The following is a 6,000-nucleotide window of genomic DNA, read 5'->3' as shown; positions in this document are numbered from 1 at the left end:
AAGAAAAAATCTGGAGAACGGAGATTTTTTTTATTTAACAGTACTCAAATATATCTTCCTATTCATGAGGGTACTGTGTTTTTCCATGAGTAAAGAGTGGTGGGAAAATAGGTGATTACATTTTGGTAACAAAGATTTTTTTTTTCTCTCAATTGTTGTTTTTGGATAGTATAAGTAATTTTTAGGGCGGAATGTAATACTGTAGCTTTGCTATTTCATAATGCCAGCCCACGCCCTCTAACTGTGACAAACTTCAACCGAGGAGAATAAAAGGCGACTGCAGCTTGTGGAATAACGTGCGATTGTGAAACGAATAGATGCTAATGAATTGTCAATTGTTACTGCTAATTGGCTCTGAATCAGAAGTAGAGCCGTCACAAAAACTATAAGTGCAACCTGTAACATATAATGTGAATGATTCCAGTAAAAATAAATGGGGGAAAAAACTCGAGGTCGGAATCCAGAAATGTGACTGTGTCTTTAAATTTCCTGGCTGAATGGTGTGGTTCCAGCCAATTGTAGAGGAGGTGTAGAATGCTGGGAATGTTAAGTCAAGCCTGGCTGGGATAAGCTGAATGGTGAAGGAGTGAGGAGGGATTCCCGAGGTAAAAAAAATTGAAGAACTGGTTCTTATTTTGTACTCTTTTTTTACACCCCCCATCCCCTCTCAAGGGGATCACCGCATTCGGGTTCTATGCGGCTATTGCAGAGTCTCTCTTGAGCAGCAGAATCCTGGTGTGTCACATAGCTGAGGGGCTTTTTATATTTTCTGTTTGGTGTGTAATGTGAGGAGACATGCAATGATTGGAGGTGAGCGACTGGCTTTCATTATTGCAGCTACAAGGGGAGGGCGAGACATCTTTTGTAAATCAAAGCAGGGGAAACGTGACATTTTCTGTGTATTAAATACAAATTCCCCAGCGTTTCAGTCCGTAGCTTTTTTTCAGCAGAAGGCCTCGAAATGCCATTTATATTAGACATACAGTGAGTGTATAGCTGAGCCAAGATGTGTACAGCAAACGCCCATTGTCAGAATAAATGGTCGGGCAGAACGGTGTCTTTAATGTCTTCGGGATCGCCGTTCTTAATTTTTTTTTGATTTTGAGAGGAAAAACATCGCATTTGCTTAAAAGTAACTAAGGTTTAATGAAGGTATTGATTTCTAGGCGGTTTCCTGGGCACAGCCCTCTCCATCTACTGTCCGTGGAATCTGCTGCCTCTGCTTAACCTGGTAAAGTGGATGGTGGGGGATATTCAGATTGAGATCTCATGGACAATTCTGCAAGCTAAAATTTAGAAATCTTGGATTGTTTTGACCAATCGACAGGTCGGGGTTGGACCGCGTTAAGTTTGGCAGTAATTTCGGTTTCGGGCGAGCCCTCTTTTCTTAGAGGGAGGGGGCGGGGTCCTTAAATAAAAAGGACATTCCAGACAAGATTTGTCATTAGCCCATTGAAGGGTTTTTGGTAACGTTTATGAACTGTTATTTTCATATAATCGATGCTTTCAAACGTGCCTTTGGGCATATGAAATATCAGATCAAATGAGTTTTCTTCTGTATAAAGCAATCGCTGTTTAACATTTTGCTGTGAAATATTTCACGTCTATTTTAAGTGTTTCACTGTCGTGATTTTTTTTTCCTTCGGCATATGAAAATCTTGTGATGCTAGAACTGTGGCTGGCAGGCTTTGGGAGCCATTGCATCAAATCACTCATTGGTTGCTCACAAATAATTCGACTTATAATGATCCAAAAATGTTGTTTTTTATTTTTTAAAAAGCTCAGCGACTGATAAATAATGATGTCAGTTTCAGTTGTGAAACCTATAGGCGTAAGTGGTCCAAAGCTTAAACATGTGCCAAAAAATTTGCTAGTGCTGTATCTTAGAAATATTGATACATTTGAGTGGTTTGGTAATGTTATTTGCATTGTTGGGATTGCATGTAATTTTTTTCATGTGCTGGGATCTGGATTTGAATCCATTTCAGGTAGGTAAAATAGAAATCCCTCTATTTTAGGGCTTTATTGCTTTTTCATCTGATCTATTCTGTTCTTGTTTATTGCCACCAGTTCACAAGATACAACTTGTGCTAATTGTCCTCAGTGCTTATGATAGCCATGAGATGCTGAAGGTCAAATAGTGGGACTGGGTCCCATGATAGATACAAGTTACAGTTTCTTTTATTTAAGTGATTCTAGCCAGATATTGGAATATATAATTTTGGATAGCAACCAAAAAGGGAAAAAAAATCCACATCCCATCACTTCTGTTAAGCCCAAACTTCACAAAACGAAAAAAAAACATAAAATCTAACACAGCTCTACATCTATTCGTAACCAAGGCAACACTTCATGCACTGCTGTCACAGCCTGACATATTGTTTCTGAAGATTGCATTGGTGAGTTCACACTTTTGCCAGACAATTTGAAGTGCTTTTAATGATAAAATACTGCAAGGCGTTTTTGAAAAAAAGCTAGTTTTTAGTTTTTAAAAAAACAGAGAAATAAACAAAATTCCTGATACGACCTCCTGTCTAAGCATTATTACTAACTAAAAACACTGGGGTATTTTACCTGGAATGTCAGAGGCTGAGCAATGACTGTTGTAGAGGTTTATAAAATCATGAAGGGCATGGATAAAGTGAACAGCCAAGGTCTTTTTTTTCCCAGGGTAGGGGAGCCCAAAATGAGAGGTATAAGTTTGAGGTGAGAGGGGGAAGATTTAAAAAGACTGTGAGGGGGAACTTTTTCATGCAGATGGTGGTATGTATATGGAATGAGCTGTCAGAGGAGGTGATGGAGGCTGGTTCAGTCACAATCTTTCAAAGGCATTTGAATAAGAAATGTTTGGAGGGATATGGGGCAAGCGCAGGGAGATTGGACTCATTTAGTTTGGGTTTATGGATGGCATGGACTGGTTGGATGGAAGGGTCTGTTTCTACACTGTGTGACATATAAAAATGGGTCATGACAAATTCACTGACATTACAGAAATATTTCTAGGTGAGTACAGGTAATGCATACTGTGATCACATCATATCTTGTCGATTTTTAACTTGTAACTTTTATTTGTACTGTGATCTGAATTGGGATGCGTTGTTCATGAGAGATGTTGAAATTAAGCGAGAAGTATTTCTCCAAGTGGAGGAGGACTTAAGGGTGAATTGTCTTTCATTGTTAAAATGTCATTGATGGAGGCCAAGGAGCACATTATCCCACTCCTATAGAAATAAAACATAGTGCAGGAATACGTAAGGTGATTTAGGATGAAATAACAATGAAAAAGTGGGACGGTTTAGAGCAAACTAAGTGTGAGCTGCCTTTTATTTTTTAATGCTACATATAGTGAGTAAGAGTGGCAATGAAGTATCTTGTTCACTGTCCTACCTGATCCTCATGGATGAATGGCTGACGTCCACTTATTTTGGATGTATTATTCAAAACTGATATCCCAGATGGTTCATTAAGTAAAAGCAGAAAATGATTTGACTCTTAGCTATGATGACAGAAATGTATGTGGCTTCAGCTTGGGCCACCCTCTGTCACTTGTATTTGATCTCAGTTGGGTTAATGAATGGAGTGCTGCAGTTGATTACAATATTTATAGTCAGAAAGGTCAAGAGGCAATATTCCCAACCTTGATTGAAATCTGTTATTTTCCATTGGAAAGTAAACAAGTACGTAGCCAGGTAAAGACAGGAAAGGCTGGACTGTGATGGTACACATTGTTCAATTGTTTGCAAATAATTACTGGGTGGGTTAATTAAGGATGAGGAATGGCCAAACTATGGGATGACTAGTGTGAATTGCCACATTCATGAGAGAAGAGAAAATTAGTGGAAAGAAAATCTTTACAACTCAACATACAGTATAGATGGCCTTTTGGCTTCTTGCGCCTGCACCAAGTAAACTACCCTAAATCTACACAAGGCTCACTTTACAGCATTTGGTCCATAGCCTTAAACATTGTGTTCATCAATAACTTTTTAGTGGTTGAGGTTTTCCACTTCAACTACCCTTCCGGGCAATGCATTCCAGACTTCCAGCCCCCCAGTGAAAATCCCCTCGAAGCCTCCTGACTTTCAACTTAAAATCGTGCCTCATTGTTATTAACCCTTCGACTGCTTTCTATCCACCCTATCCATGTCCCTCATAATCTTGTATACCTGAGCCGCCTTTGCTCCAAAGAAAACAGTCTGAGCTTATTTAGCCCTCTCTCTTTGTAGCTAAAATGCTCCATCCTCAACAATGTCTCATTGAATCTCCTCTGCAGCCCCTCCAGTGCAATCACACCCCTTCTGATGCAGTAACCAGAACTGTTCACAGTACTCCAGCTGTCGACAAGCCAGAGTTTTTTTTTAAAGATTAGATTCCTTACAGTGTGGAAACAGAACCTTCGGCCCAACAAGTCCACACTAACCCTACAAAAAGTAACCCACTCAGACTCATTTCCCTCTGACTAATGCACCTACCACTATGGACAATTTAGCATGGCCAATTCACCTGACCTACACATCTTTGGATTGTGAGAGGAAACCAAAGCACCCAGAGGAAACCCACACAGACACTGGGAAAATGTCTGTGTGGGGTTTACATAGTCCCCCGAGGCTGGAATCGAACCCAGGTCCCTGGCGCTGCGAGGCTGCCGTACTAACTACTGTGCTGCCCTCTGTTCCTTTAATTCAGCTCAAACCTAACCCCTCTGCATTTATAATCTATGCCACAATTAATAAGTGTCTCATGCCACCTTAGCTACCCTATTAACCTGTCTTGCTGTTTTCAGGGATCTGTGGACAAGATCTATCTGTTCAACTTCCTCATCTTCTGTTTTTCATTTGAATGCCCCCTTGTCTTGTTACTACTTCTCTTACTTTTCATGGTTAAATTCCATCTGCCGTTGTTCTGTCTATCTGACCAATTTGTTGAAATTCATAATGTAAGACAGTTTTCTTCATTGTCAACCAATTGGTGCAGACAACACAAACTTGCTTATCTTTCCTCCCACATTTTTATTTAGATTATTCATGAACAACAGGGGATCTGGCATTGATCATTGTTGGTGTCCAGTGGCATTCAACATCGAGTCACACAAACAGCCTTCTCCCAACAGTAACTCGACTCGAAAAGTGAATGAATGCACATTGTGATTGGCTAACCATTCTCTGTCATCCTGTTCATCACAATGAGACATTGAGCAAAATATTTTTGAAGCTTGGGGAGTTTGAAGTTCTGGTGCAAACTGACTGAGTTCAATAGGTTTCCCAAAGTCAATAAATTAAAGTTAATCCCGTCCTTGGTGTGAATCAAACACTGAGGATACAGTAACCACCGACATGTTTGATATCTTTGAAGCAGCACCAACTAATTGTCACACTACAAAATTGATCTAAGTAATGTAACTAGGATTTCAAAAACAGAAGTTGCTGGCAAAGCTCAGCAGGTCTGGTATCTGTGAAGGGAAATCAGAGTTCACATTTCGGGTCTGTTGACCCTTTTAGGGTCACCGGACTCAAAACGTTAACTTTGTTCCTCTCTGCAGATGATGCCAACCCTGCTGAGCTTTTCCAGCAATTTCTCTTTTTTGCTTCTGATTTCAGCATCTGCAGTTTTTGGGTTGTTAACTAGGATTTCTGTTTTGCATCTACTGTTTCTCCATTCTAACACTATCCCCTGCCTTATATATCTTGTTCTGCTTATTTTCCCTCCTCTGTCTCTATAACAACAGTAAAATGGATACACCCATGTTTGTGTTGCTAAGGGTATCTCTGCTAATTCAGTGTCTCTGACCACGTGAAGTGGACTGCCAGTATTGAGCACATGAATCTACTTGAACCCAGCCATTAGCAGTGAGTAAACAGCGCGAGGAGAGTGAATGAGTGCTGCATGGTGACTGGCTAATCATTTCATATCATCTGCTTTATCGGTAGGAGCTGCCTAGTTTCCAGTAAATATTCCATAGCAGTATGGTTGTGATCTAAAGCATTCTGAGCAAAGAATAAT

General features: G+C 40.1%; 1 protein-coding gene across 10 annotated transcripts in view; it reads left to right on the top strand.

Moving 5' to 3' along the window:
• The first annotated feature begins 584 nt into the window (after nucleotides 1-584).
• erc2 (ELKS/RAB6-interacting/CAST family member 2) overlaps nucleotides 585-6,000 on the top strand; it is an 846,554-nt gene continuing 841,138 nt past the window's right edge. For 9 of the 10 annotated variants that reach the window (XM_087994312.1, XM_087994315.1, XM_087994313.1 and 6 more), the window contains exon 1: nucleotides 673-810. The gene's annotated coding sequence lies outside the window, so the exon portion shown is untranslated. Of the gene's footprint in view, nucleotides 606-672; nucleotides 811-6,000 lie in introns of those variants that run through there. The other variant, XM_087994311.1, reaches the window with a different exon arrangement.

This window comes from Chiloscyllium plagiosum, unplaced genomic scaffold (genome assembly GCF_037043375.1).
Source record: "Chiloscyllium plagiosum isolate Xiang-an unplaced genomic scaffold, Cpla_swu_hap1 HiC_scaffold_14, whole genome shotgun sequence".
NCBI lineage: Eukaryota > Metazoa > Chordata > Chondrichthyes > Orectolobiformes > Hemiscylliidae > Chiloscyllium > Chiloscyllium plagiosum.
This window is presented reverse-complemented; position numbering and strand designations above follow the sequence as displayed.